Raw genomic sequence first — 14,571 nt, 5'->3', positions numbered from 1 at the left:
TAGCTGGGGCTCCTCCTGCAGCTGCACCATGGAGTCCATGTGCTGGGGGCAGATGTGGGCACAGCCACACAGCAGCTGCTTCAGGGGGGGCTCGGGCACTGCCGTGGAGTTCCTGGGGAAAGGGACTGTCCCGGGACCTGGAAGGAACAGAAATCGGTTGCTGAGGAGGAATTTGCATTTGCATTTCTCCTGGTTCCTCCTTCTCTCCCTCTGCCCTCAGCCAAGGGGGTCGAGTTCCCCAGAGACAGTCCCAGGGCTGCACATCAGCCCCAGGAGTTTGGGAGAAAGCCCCCAGCTCCTGAGCCACACAAGTTGAGCAGTGCCCAGCTCTGACCGGGACACCACAGGACGACACAACCCCCCCTCCCTGACAGCAAAATCCTTCCAAAGCCCCTGGAAGGAAAGAACCCACCCCCTTTGGACTGCCAAGGGCTTCCTGCCAGCCTGGCACAGCGAGGCCAGAGCCTGCCAGGCAAGTCGGGGCCCTCAGTGCCCTTCAAACAAACCATTTCTACCCCAGGGCCTTCAGCTGCCAAACCCAGAGAGCAGAGCAAGAGGAGGAAGGGCCCACACACTGACACAGCATGAGCAGAGCTGGAAGGAACCTCTGCACATCACCCAGCCCAACTCTCCACTAAAGCAGCAGCAGCAGCCCCTGGAGCACATCCCACAGCACTGCCCTTGCACGGGGGGACCTTTCAAAGTCCCTTCCCACCCAAATTATTCCACAATTCCAAGACTCTTTGGATGCACTCACACAGGGGCTGAATTTCTCCTCAGCAGGGGACTCCACAACCCCCCTGGGCAGCCTGGGCCAGAGCCCTGGAAGGATTTTCATCCTCAGAGTCAAGATTTTCATCCTTTTCAGATTTCACTGGAGCTTCCCATGGCCCAGCTTGTGCTGCTGAGGAGGATCTGGCCCCATCCTCCTTCCTCCTCCCTTCAGAAACTTACAGACCACAAACAAGTTGCCCCGGGGCTACCAATGGGCACTGTGACCACGGCCTCCAGCTCTGTCACCCCCAGCCCCTCCTTCCCTCCCTCCTTCCTTCACAATTTGGGATGGAAATGCAGGGAAAAGAGGCTGAGCCCATCACCATGGGGTCAGTTCTGCACCCCAGGGGCCATCTCCCCTCAGAAACAACCCCCCCATGGGATCTTCTCCTTCATTAATATTCCCCACAACAAACCCCTGAGGGATGAATTTTCTCAAAAAAAGGGTCCTTTATCTCACTTAAATAACTGGGGCTGTGGATGGGCATCTGGCTTGCCCTGGGGCTACCAATGGGCACTGTGACCACGTCCTCCAGCTCCTCCACAGAAGGAGACTCCACAGCTCCCTGGCACCCTCAGAGTCAAGATTTTCATCCTTTTCAGATTTCACTGGAGCTTCCCATGGCCCAGCTTGTGCTGCTGAGGAGGATCTGGCCCCATCCTCCTGGCACCCACCCTCTAGATACTTACAGACATCACTAAGGCAGCCTGGGGTGACAGAATCACAGAATCACAGAACTGGCTGGGTTGGAAGGGACCTCAGAGATCACCAAGTCCAACCCTTGATCCACTCCCCCCGTGGTTCCCAGCCCATGGCACTGAGTGCCACATCCAGGCTCTTTGGAAATATCTCCAGGGATGGAGAATCCACCCCTTCCCTGGGCAGCCCATTCCAATGGCTGAGCACCCTCTCCAGAAAGAAATTCTTTCTAACACCCAACCCAAACAAAGATGGAACCAAAGATGTACAAACAAACATGGAGACACAAACAAGGCAGCACCCTGACCACATCCTCAGCTCCTCCACAGAAGGAGACTCCACAACCTCCCTGGCACCCTCAGAACAAACAATTTTATCTTTCTCATATTTCACTGGACCTTCCCATGGCCCAGCTTGTGCTGCTGAGGAGGATCTGGCCCCATCCTCCTCGCCCCCCCTCTCGATCCTTGCAGACATCAAGCAGGGGGCCTGGGGACACCAAAGGGTCCCGTGACCGTGTCCTGCAGCTCTGTCACCCCCAGCCCCTCCAAATGCTGGGGGGACACCTGGATGGGCAAGTGATGGTGTCCCATGACTCAGGGATCTCCTCCCTCCCCTCATCCCCCATTTCTGCCCGCAGTGCCCAAGCGCCACGGGCCAGGGCCCACCAACACCCCAGACACCGACCCCACTGACACCCCGACCACCAGCTCACCAACCACACCGAGATCGCGCCCGCCGACCCGCCGACCCGCCAAGCCCCTGCCCCGCACAGCACCCCAACCCACCGAGCCCCACAACCCACGGAACCCCCGACCCACCCAGCTCCCTGCCCACAAACCCAACCCCTACCCCCCTGCCCCAGGGATCCCCGTGCCCCACAGAACCCCCCTGCCCCCCGCAGCCCACCCCTGCCCCTCTGTGCCCCCCTCACCACCCGGCAGACCCGCAGCAGCCGCCCGTCCAGCGCCGTCCGCTCCAAACCCGGCACCCACGAACACTCCGCCGCCATCTTCCCGGCACCCCGGCAAAACACTACCACCGACACTTCCGGCACCTGCCCAGAGCGGCCTCCACGGGGCGGACACAGCCGGCGGGAAGCGGCGCCCCCTGGCGGTGGAGGACCGGTCTGGAGGACCTGCGGGCTGCTGGACTCGGAGGCGGAGGGGGATCCCCGCACGCCTGGGTCCCTTTTTCCCGCGTTTTATTTTGGGGGGAGGAGGGTAAAGAAACCGGGGAGAAGCAGCCGCAGGCCGGAACGCCCCCCAGCCTCCCCCCAGGAACCACCATCGAGCCCCAGGGGACCCTCTCGGGGTCCGGGTGCGCGTCCCCAGGGACCTCCCGTCCTCACTGGGGGACGCACTGAGCCCCCCAGGGACCCCCTGTCCTCGTTGGAGGGAACATCCTGTCCCCCAGGGAGGGACCCCCTGTCCTTGCTGGGAGGGACCCCGTGCCCCCCAGGGCCCCCTCCGCACTCTGCTGAGCACCCCACACCCCCAGGGTCCCCCTTCCCTGCCTGCTGGGCACCCCACACGCCCCACAGACCCCACCGCCGGCTCCGTGGGTGCCCGGATCCCCCCGGGGACCCCCCTGGGGACCTCCCTCACCCCTCACTTTGCCGTCGGGCTCCTTCACCTCCACGGCCATGCCCAGCCCGGGGGTGACTGCTGCTCCCACCCCAGGGGCACTCACACCTCCCCTCATCCTTCTGCCCCTCGCCTCTCCTGCCTCTCCTTTTTGGAGTCATTTCAACCCAAATCCCGTAGGGAAAGCCCAAGTGCCGCTTCTCTGACCTCCTCCCCGCTGGTTCTTCCTTTCCCAGCCGCACAGTTGGAATTCAGCCCGTCCAATCCTCCCTTTGACACCCGAGGGGATGCAGAGGACCGAGCAAAACTCCTCCTCTGCTCGCTCCTTCTTTCTTTCCCCCTGGGATCAGAGACTGAGTCTCTGGCAGGAGCAATGAGACCGAAGTTTTATTTGGGCGAATAAAGGCAAAGCAAACAGCGCTGGGGGCTCCATTCAAATGGAGGCGTGTTTGAGTCTCTCATCGAGGTAACACTTGGTGTATTGGTGTCCTTTTAGAATCATTCTTTGGTTTTAGTGTCACGAGAGAGCGAGTTTCATTTCTGCCTGTTTCTAATTCAATGGGATCAGCAGATATTTGCATTCCTTGTGTGACCCAATGAAGGAACCTGATGAAGCAGGATATTAGACATGGGATGATGAACAACCCCACAAATACTCCCAATATTCCTATACTGTCCTGGGTTGGGCCAGGATCAAGGGGATTTTCTGTCTTGTGCTTTTGCTTTCAGCTCAGTCTCTTGGAAGCAGCTGCACTGCTGAAATGAACAGCAAGTTTCTCAGGCAGTGGCTGCTGCTGGGACTGATCCCACTCCATGGTTATAGTTACAGCAGAACCAAGGACACTGCTCAGCTCTGAGGAACATTTTGCCCTCCAGAAGGAGAAAAGGAGTCAAGAGGTCCCACCTGGAACCCTCCTTTGGGGAGGAAGGGACAAGAGAGATGCCAGAACTGACCAAACAGAGGATTCCATCCCATACACCTCATCCTCAGGAGAAATGGGAGGGATCACCAGGCTCAAAGCCCTTCCTGCTTCCCCTGCTTCTCCTCTCCCTCTTTGCTTCAGCATCCTGGGAGGATTCCATCCCTTCCTCTGCCTCTGCTCCTGATCCATTCCAGCCTGAATCTGTGTGTTCCTGCCTCCAGCTCCCAACTGCTGCTGACTCCAGGATTCCAGCCTGGACTTTCCCAGGGCTGCCCTGCAGCCTCTGTGGTGATGTGAGAGTTACTGGGGGAGAGAGGGGAGGAACCTGGGATCAATTTTCCTGTCTATTTGTATATATTCAATATTTTTTCCTATTTATCATTACTGTTTCATTCAAGCTGTGTAGTTTAGTTTCCAACCCATCAGTCTCTCTCCCTTATTCTCTCTCCTTTCTTGATCAGGGAGGAGAGAGATTAATAGAGAGCATCTGATACTCGGTTTCATTGCCAGGCCAGTGTTAAACTGTGGTACCACAGTTTTTGTCACCTGATTCCACACATCCAGCCAGATACCAGCAAAGCAATGCACCAAAAGTGCAAATTCCTCCCCATCAAAACCTGAGAAAAGCCCCACGGCCTTTCTGCCCCAACCAACTTCTTCCTGTTCCCAGGACTGCCTGCACACCTTTGCCCAGAGCCCTTGGCTCAGTAGCTCTGCTCCCAATTAATCAGAACACCACTCAGAGGAGACACAAGGGGGAGTCTCCTCTCCTGAAATGAGAGGTCGGTATTTCCAGTTTGTAACGTTAAATCAAATAAAACCAAAAACCCAAACCCCTTCAGTGTGTCCCCTGGAAACTGCAATCAAATGGAGCCTTTGAGATGGCAGAGGGCAGGTGGTTGGTGACACTCACATCACCTTCGTTGTATTTACTCTGCTTCCCTGGGAGAGAGAGCACAGATAGCACCCTGCATCCTCCCACTGCTCCTCTGGGCTGACCCTGGGGCAGAAACTGAGGTGTGAGTGGTTCAGCAGATCCTCTCTCTGGGACACTTCTATTGCCAGTGTCACACCTGGCCAGCAGGCTCAGATTTAACACACCACTAAACTGGGGTCAGCACCCCCCTCCAGATTTGACTCTTGTGCTGGGCAGAGCTCCTGGCCCTGGCAAGGTGGTTTGAACTGCTGCCTGCAGCCTCAACACCAAGAAATAGGACTCAAGGAATGTTCCAGGAGACTCCCAGCAGCTTCCCTGCCTGGGCTGGGGCCACCAAGAGTCTCCAGACTGCATGGATGGGGAGGGTGGTTTCTTCTGCTGAAGCTTTGGTGAGGTTTCAAAGTACCCTCAGCTCAGGGTGGACTCTTTTGTAAAAGTCCCCTAAACTAAGAGAACCTCCCAGTGTTTGGAATGATCCTTTGAAAGGGGGTGAGGATGTCACCCCAGTTACCACAAATGACAGAATTTTGATATAAACTGGCACACAACTAAACTGGGGTCAGCACCCCCCAGATTTGACTCTGTTGTGCTGGGCAGAGCTCCTGGCCCTGGCAAGGTGGTTTGAACTGCTGCCTGCAGCCTCAACACCAAGGGATGGGACTCAAGGAATGTTCCAGGAGACTCCCAGCAGCTTCCCTGCCTGGGCTGGGGCCACCAAGAGTCTCCAGACTGCATGGATGGGGAGGGTGGTTTCTTCTGCTGAAGCCTTGGTGAGGTTTCAAAGTAACCTCAGCTCAGGGTGGACTCTTTTGTAGAAGTCCCCTAAACTAAGAGAGCCTCCCAGTGTTTGGAATGATCCTTTGAAAGGGGGTGAGGATGTCACCCCAGTTTCCACAAATGACAGAATTTTGATACAAACTGGCACACAACTAAACTGGGGTCAGCACCCCCCCCCCTCCAGATTTGATTCTGTTGTGCTGGGCAGAGCTCCTGGCCCTGGCAAGGTGGTTTAAACTGCTGCCTGCAGCCTCAGCACCAAGAAATGGGACTCAAGGAATGTTCCAGAAGACTCCCAGCAGCTTCCCTGCCTGGGCTGGGGCACCACCAAGAGTCTGCATGGATGGGGAGGGTGGTTTCCTCTGCTGAAGCTTTGGTGAGGTTTCAAAGTAACCTCAGCTCAGGGTGGACTCTTTTGTAAAAGTCCCCTAAACTAAGAGAACCTCCCAGTGTTTGGAATGATCCTTTGAAAGGGGGTGAGGATGTCACCCCAGTTACCACAAATGACAGAATTTTGATACAAACTGGCTCCCAAGTTTGGGTCTGATTACACATTGCCTTCAGGAGCTCTTGGAAATATGGCCTAGCATCCTTGCTTCTCTTCTCCATGCCATTCTGCAGAAGTTATTTTGTGGCTTACAAGACCAGGAGGGATCATTAAAGCAAGAGTTACCATGCTGAGCCAGGCCAAAGAAATGCTGAGTCCAGAACCCACTTTCAGCAGCTGGCAGTGACAGGTCTTTAGTGCACAGGAGAGGAAAGCTTTGCCTCAGTACCCTTTTGAAATAAACTGTGTCTCTGGAAGAATTAAACCAGCAAAAATCCCTCCAGATTGCTTCCCTGTAGGACACGGGGGAGCCACACAGGTCCAAGAACAAGCTGTGACTCCTTGCCTGATCTCGTAGCTAGAGGAATGCAGTCACACTTCTGGGCATGCATTTTACTTTTTACTGTTTAGTATCAAGTTCTCATTTGGTTTAGCTTTTTACTGGACTTTGGATCTGGCCTTCAAAGGCAATCAGAGAAAACACCAGTAGTGGAGTTCTTAAAATGAGAAAAATAAGTCCCAAATTTCAGAGATTCTCCAACTTTTCATGCAGTTTCTCCATGACTGACCAGCAGGATTATCTTGTTCTTCCCTCCTTCTTGCTCCCCTCACATGGAGATCCCTGAGTCTTTGAAAGCTTTGGCAGCTGCTTGACTTTCCAGGGCACTCACATGCTTCTCCTGGCCCTTGTCCCACCATGGCAGGTGGTCCAGGCTGCCAGCTCAGATCCATGCTGAGCCTCCTTCTTATTTCTTCTTATGCAACAGCAGCTCAGGGGGAGACAGCAAAGCCCCAAGACAGGTTTGGGGCACTCCAGACACTTGTTTGCCTCCAATCATCTGTGTGGCTGAAGAAAGATCTGGTGAAGAAGGGGTGGCAGAGCCAGCCTGGTAAGACCAGCAGCTCCTTGATGCTGAAAGCTCTGCTGCCTTCAAATTGAGGGTCCTAAATTCCCTTTGGATCATCCAGGATGAGAAATGTTCCAGCCTAGTAAGGGCCAAAGGCACTAAAATACATTATATTAATAAAATAAATTACGTTTTTTGATTATGGGCCTTTGGCTCTTTGCGAGTGAAGTGGATTAAACAAACCAGGCCAGTCGTGTCTTGTTTATGGGAGAAAAAAAAAAACCAAACCCAAGCACTGGAGAAGGTTTCTCTGGGGTTGTTGCACTGGTGGTTTTTCATGACTTGCACTGCAGAGCTTCACCAAGGGCTTTCAGTGCAGCTGTGCTCTGCCAGGGGCCCATCTCCTGGGGGAAGGTTGCCCCAGATCTTGTTAGTGGTGGCTTTTCTCTTGAAACACCACTGCCCAGGGCTGTGTTGGAAAGGCAGGAGAAGCAGCCCCTGGCCTGCACAATCTGCCCTCAGGATTCCTCTCTCTTGCTCCTTTCATCCCCAGGATGGGTCAGACCAAGCTGCTTTGGGGTAAGAGCTGCATGTTTGTGTAGTCTGCCCAGGTGTCTGTCTGACAGCAAGAGGCTCACCTGGAGGTCCTGAGAGCTCTGCTCCTCTCACCTGCAGACTGACCCTGCCACAGCTCAGGCAACATGAAGGGAGGAGGAGGAGAAGGAGGAGGAGGAGGAGTAAGCAGCAAGGGGATGCACACTTCTGGACACATTTTTTCAGGAGAGCGTGGAGTCACAGCTACTGAGGGCACATTGCATCTGGGTTAAGAACTGGGATCTTTTTTATTCCCTTTTTCCTCAGGAGGCCAGAGATGGGAGGGCTGGCTGTCACCACCACCCCCCTGTCAGCATCCAGTGAGCATGAGGCTGAGCTGGCCTGGCCAGCAGAGAAGAGGAGGAAGAAAAGCCAGAGGGGCATTATTGAAGGCAGACTTGAGGCTGTTCTGCCATCTGCTTTTTTCTTCTCCAGTGGGGCACTGGCTGGGCAAGTGAGGTGGCTGCTGTCCAGAGAGAACAAACCCTCCATTCCTTGAGGGTTTGAGTTTGTGCAGATAACATCATGCTGGGAGCTCCACTCCATGGAGTGTTCACAAACTCGTGCCCATCAAAGTTTGTACCTGCAGAAACAGCACCCCCAGCTGGAAAGGCAGCTCAAACTCTGTTTTCTTTCTGGTGCACAAGCCTCCTTTATTTCATGGCTTTATTTTTAATGCTCTAGAGGGGACCTATCACCAGGGCACTAGAAATCTTAGCTGCAAACACTTAAAAAGAAAATGGACCATCTCCCTGTGGGGGGTCTACTCAGCATCACTGCTGCTGCCTGGAAGATGAAGACAGACAACTGCCTGCAGCCTTTAGGATTGGCTCAGGGAGACCCAAGCTGAATTGCTGAGGGTGATGTTTAGGTTCCCAGGCTTCTTTTTAAGTCAAATAGCCTGTTTTCAACAGGTTGAACTGAGGAGCAGAGGATGTCAGGGTTTTTTTCCAAAGGCTCTGTTTATCTTCTCCCTGGAGAACAGGCACATTTTTAAATGACTTTACTCTTCCAAGATGTTTTTCTCAGTCTTCTGTGCCCTCTCAATGCTCCTGCTCCTGGAAAGCAAGGCCAGGAAGCCTGTGACTCTGAATCACATTTGTCTGCATCATGCCTTTTCCTGAGTAGCTGGTTCAGGCTGGAGAGTTGGGCAGGGAGAAACATGATGAAATTCAACAAGGGGAAGTGGAGAGTTTTGCATTTGGGGAAGAACAACACGATGTCCCAGTATAGGTTGGGGGCTGAGCTGCTGGAGAGCAGTGTAGGTGAAAGAGACCTGGGGGTCCTGGTAGACAAGAAGATGCCCATGAGCCAGCAATGTGCCCTTGTGGCCAAGAAGGCCAATGGCATCCTGGGGTGCATTAGAAAGGGGGTGGTTAGTAGGTCAAGAGAGGTTCTCCTCCCCCTCTATTCTGCATTGGTGAGGCCACACCTGGAGTATTGTGTCCAGTTCTGGGCCCCTCAGTTCAAGAAGGACAGGGAAGTGCTTGAAAGAGTCCAGTGCAGAGCTACTAAGATGATTAAGGGAGTGGAACATCTCCCTTATGAGGAAAGGCTGAGGGAGCTGGGTCTCTTTAGTTTGGAGAAAAGGAGACTGAGGGGTGACCTCATCAATGTTTTCAAATATGTAAGGGGTGAGTGTCAGGGAGATGGAGTTAGGCTTTTCTCAGTGGTGACCAGTGATAGGACAAGGGGTAATGGGTGTAAATTGGAGCATAGGAGGTTCAAGTTGAATATCAGAAAAAATTTTTTTACTGTAAGGGTGACGGAGCCCTGGAACAGGCTGCCCAGGGGGGTTGTGGAGTCTCCTTCACTGGAGACATTCAAAACCCCCCTGGACACGTTCCTAGGGGATGTACTCTAGGGGGCCCTGCTCTGGCAGGGGGGGTTGGACTAGATGATCTTTGAGGTCCCTTCCAACCCCTAGGATTCTAGGATTCTATGATTCTATGATTCATCTCTAGTCACCAAAAAAAAAAACAGGGAAAGCTGAAGAAAGCAGCATTTGCATAGGGTCCTGCTCCTCCTGCTACTGCCCCTGCAACCCTGGCTGTCCCAGAGCAGGCCAGCAGTCCTGAAGCTACCAGCAACTCCCTCACCACAGCCTGAGCCCAACCACAGCCAGGGAAGGCTTCAGAAGAGACTGAAGAAGACTCCTCCCATCCTCCAGTTGCCCACAGCCACCTCTCAAAAAGTTTCTTCCAGACAAGGTGCCCAATATTTCACTCCTTCAAGGCCTGATGACGTCCCTGTCCTTGGAGAAGTCACAAAGGGAAACTGGAGGCACTTTGCTAAATCTTTCAAGTGAAAGACAGGAGGATTAAATTTCATTTCTGAACCTCAGCAGAGCCACAATTCTACCTGTTTGGATGGCAGGCTAAGGGCAGCCTCACAACCTCTGCTAAGCTCAGGATTAAACAATGTGAACCCCAGCCCAGCTCTCCTCCAGTTTGGAAATTGTTAGACCTGGGCATTCACTCACATGGGTGCAACATTCTCCAACTTCAAAGGGAAAGCTCTGACACCTTCCCCAGGAGCTCTGGCAGCAAACCTACACTTCAAGAGCTGAGTTTGCCTGGCTTGAAAAGTGCTTGAAAAGGCCATCTCCAGGCTAAGAAACTGGGAGCAAAGTATGTTTTAGCAGCTTACCAGTGATTTAGTTTTCCTTTTGAAGTGCCAAGGAGATCAAAGGATATTTTGGGGTTTGTTCTGGTTTGTTTTGTTTTGCTTTTAAACCCCTCTCTAGATTACCAGAAAATCCAGGCTCAGTTCTGGTGGAAAGTGGGAACAAAGTGTTCCTGTGGCAGCCCCCACACAGCCTCAACTCATGTTAGGAGCAAAAAGGCAACAACCTGATCCTGAGAAAGCTTCAAGGCCAACTTTTGGGAGGCTTTACATTGCCTGGACAGTGTCACAGAGCATCAGGAGAATGGATCTGCCCTGCCTAATGAAAATGAGGGGAGATACCTTGTGCTGCAGGACAGAGAGCTTCTGCAGGGCCTGGTTCTGCCAAGGTTCTGTCCTCTCAGCTCCCATCAGGTCAGTGATGACCAAGGTCCTCAGCCATGCCCATCATCCTCTGAAGTCCAAAGCAGTTGCCCTCCAGCTGACTGAAAGGGGCTTGAGACCAAGCCCAACATGAGCCACCTTCTGACAGGGGGTGGGGGGTCTCTGGAGGTAGAAAATATGGATCTTAAAGTATAAGTGAAGGTCATGAGGCAGGGAGAGATATGGACATTTTAAACATGGGACTGAGCTCTTCAGTACTTTGTTTCTAGAGCCTAGAAACAGGACTTGGTATTATAAGAGAGATCACCAGGTCTTCCTGGTGAGGATGCCCATCATCCTCTGAAGTCCAAAGCAGTTGCCCTCCAGCTGACTGAAAGGGGCTTGAGACCAAGCCCAACATGAGCCACCTTCTGACAGGGGGTGGGGGGGGGCTCTGGAGGTAGAAAATATGGATCTTAATCAAAGTGTAAGTGAAGGTCATGAGGCAGGGAGAGATATGGACATTTTAAACATGGGACTGAGCTCTTCAGGACTTTGTTTCTAAGCCCAGAAACAGGACTTGGTATTATAAGAGAGATCACCAGGTCTTCCTGTGATGGAGACAAGCTCTAATGCTGGCTGCTGCTCTGTGGGCACAAAAAAGAGATGAAGTTTCTTCTGAGCTAAATACAATTGGAAGGAAGCTGGAAATTCCCTTCCTAAGACTTTTTTTTTTTTTTTTTTTCTCTGCGAGAGAGGAAGTTTTGGTGTTTTTTTTTCCTTGCCTGAACATGAAACACTCTGATTTCCCACAGACTCTGCTTGAACATGCAATGCACTTCCAGTCCTGAGTGATGGTGTAAAGTTTAAGCAAGGATCACTCTGTTTATCTGTGCCAGGGTCTCAGAATCCCAACGGGTCAAATTGTTTAGAGTTAAGGAGGTTCCAGGCTTTCCTCAGGGAGTATTTAAACCCCATCTGTCAAACCACTTGCAGAGAAGGAATTTGGAGACTCTGCTATAAGTCCAGTAAATTACTGAGTTATTGTCTTCAATTTAGTAGCTTGCATTGTTTTCATGTGGCCCTAAGAAAATAATTAATCTGTGGCAAATTTATGCCTGGGAAAATTGTATATTTTAGATTTAATAAAACAACTGTAAGGAAATTCAAGGAGCCACATCAAGCAAGCTGTTGGCAAAGCTGTTGAAATGCCTTAGAGGCCTGATCTTTTCAGAAAGCTGTCTTAGGGACTTGAAACCTGCTTCATGTTCAGTTTAATTGTGCACAGAAATAACCACGTGCAAGCCTGGCACACTCAAAGAGGAATATAAATAAGTAACAGGCAGAGGTTTTTCTCAGGATCTAAACAAGAAGTCTGAAAATGAGGAAGTTTGGTCCTGCAATTTTCCAGAAAACCCCAGAGTCACTCCCTGACACTCTTGTTCTGCACTTCAGAATATAATACAGATGCAAGTCTGATAAATTAAGGGCTTCACAGATTGTTTTCTTTCCATTTACAGGAGAAAAAGCAGTGCAGGAACACAAGTGACATCTGTTGCAAGACTGAGATCACTTCAGTTCCTCGAGCTGCTTTCAAGAAGGTGACCCTACTGTCAGTGTTTGAGAAGGGAGAGGTGGGAGAGGTGTCAGGGCTGTGGATGAAGCAACATCAGGTCTAGGCTATGAAAGCATTGCTCCAATGTCTGTCACTGAAATAGTCAAGCCAGGAGAGATTTTTTCTATTTCCTGCCTTTTTGATAAAGCAAGTACTTCCATTGACTGATTGTAGGTCTATTACAAGGAAATTACTGAAGATGGCACTGGAGGGGAAGAGGATAATATAATAATAATAAATAATAATACAATAATAATAATAATAATACAATAATAATAATAATAATGTTGTTCCCCAGGCATATCCCATCCCTCCAGCCTCCCCTCCCTTCTCTCCCCCTTGTGCCCCCAGCCCATCTGCTGGCACAGCAAGGCCTTGGTGGGTTTTACATGTGCCAAGTGCCTGCTGATCAACAGGGTGAAAAGCAGCCACCTATGCCCTTGCTAAAAGGGGGTCTGGCCCCCCTTTGTTCTGACTTCAGCAAAAGGGGATGAAAAAATTACCAGGACAGGGAGCCAACCCCCCAAGACAGTTTGTGCATTGGTAAATCTCATTTGGAACATGTGACACAAGCAAAACAGCCTAAAAAATGAAGGCAACTTTCACTACAAGCAGTTTTCTCAAGCAGGGAACTGAGGAAAGTGTGAGGTGGCTTGTTTGTAGGGTTTCAAGTATTGATGCTGGAAAAGGAACAGCACTCAGGCTTTCAGTACAAAGAAGTGTAACAGTACTGACCTTGGGACTGGGTCTTCTTCATTTTCTCCAACAGCCAAATCAATTGGACACACTGCCAAGGCCTTCACTAATCATATAAAAGGAAAATGTTTCTTGAGGTGATAAACAACAAGCCCTGATGTCTCCTGTCATTTAGGACTGGACAAAAGAGGGAGAAGAAAAATCACAGAGCCCCAGAACTTATAAAGGAAGTTCTCTGAAATGCCCAACTACTGCAACTAAACATCAACACCTGGCTGAGTCAGGCTCAAGGCTGCTGCTTCCCAAATGCAAAGCACTGGGCCACAGTTCTGTTTGCTGTTTATTTTGGTAGCAAGGGTGGTGGTGATGTTGTTACTGCAGGAGTCAGAAGGCTGGAAGTCTCATTCTGGTTTAACACCAGGTGCCAGGTGAGCAGCACACTGCTCAGCTCCAGTGGGAGTGTTGCATGGAGCAGCAAATACACCAGGGAAGACAAAAGTCAGAGGAGTCTGAAACTTATTTCTGAGTTCTACATTATCAGCAGTTTCCAGACTGAGTCTCTGTCTGCCTGTGTAACCCCATTCCCACCCACACACATTCCTTTCCAGCACTGCTGCTTTATTTGGCTTATCATTATCTTTTTGTTAAGCCCAGTTAATTGGCCTATTTAACTCTTCCCATTCCTTAATATTTAGTTCCTCTGATACAACTTGCTCACTGGAAAAGCAGCCATAGCATTAAGTATTACAATTCAAAACAGCAGCTCAACTGAGAAAGATCTTGACAGTCCCAGTGTTTGACTTTGCTGGCTTCATTACACATGCACTTCACAAAAGATGAGGCATGACAAAGCAAACTGGATGTCAGGAGCTGCAAAACTCTCCCAAGTCAAAGTCTGCACACAACCAGGGTATTTCCAGAAATCCAAAGTCTACTTTTTTTCTAAGCTCCTTTAAAGACCACGAAGCTGCATCCCCCTGCAATGAACTAAACTGCTTTTACAGCATCTATTACAGATCAGAGGGGATCCTCTTTGTCCTACTGCTCAACATGAGAGGACTTCAGAGCTCACCACATCCATTATAGCTGGTCTAAGTTTTGACAGCCAGAGCTACCAGGAACCTAAGGAAGAAAATCCCATGTAGGAGAAGTGCCAGGCAAACTCCCAAAGCCAAGAGAATTTTGCCAGGAAGAAAACCAACAAAGCAAAACCAACAAACTCAACACAAAAACCTTTGTCCCAGATTAGCAGTTTGGGAGGACCACAAACCTAAGGACAGAATTCCTCTCTATTCCTCCCCCCCCACACACACAAACACACACAGAGGGAAGGTAAAAGGGGAATAAAGACCAGAGACCTTAAGCTGGAAACTGAAAACAACTGGATACAGATTTACTAACAGAGGGGAAAGGTAATAACATAAGGGATAAAGTAACAAGGGATATCTATCCAAATCTATATAGAATGATCTATACACAACCCAGTAGATCCGGGCTCTGAGGAGCAGGTGGTGGTAAGGAGAGAAGGAGGAGGAAAGAAAGGAGGTGCCTTTCCCCATTTTTATAGAGCATGGCAGGAAATGGGA

The 14,571-nt window shown here is 51.0% G+C and overlaps 1 protein-coding gene across 1 annotated transcript in view; it reads left to right on the top strand.

Moving 5' to 3' along the window:
* The window catches only part of STK25 (serine/threonine kinase 25), a 289,606-nt gene that overhangs the window by 218,278 nt on the left and 56,757 nt on the right, over positions 1-14,571 (top strand). The gene's annotated exons all lie outside the window — the stretch shown is intronic.

The sequence above is a fragment of the Heliangelus exortis genome, chromosome 9, assembly GCF_036169615.1.
Source record: "Heliangelus exortis chromosome 9, bHelExo1.hap1, whole genome shotgun sequence".
NCBI lineage: Eukaryota > Metazoa > Chordata > Aves > Apodiformes > Trochilidae > Heliangelus > Heliangelus exortis.
This window is presented reverse-complemented; position numbering and strand designations above follow the sequence as displayed.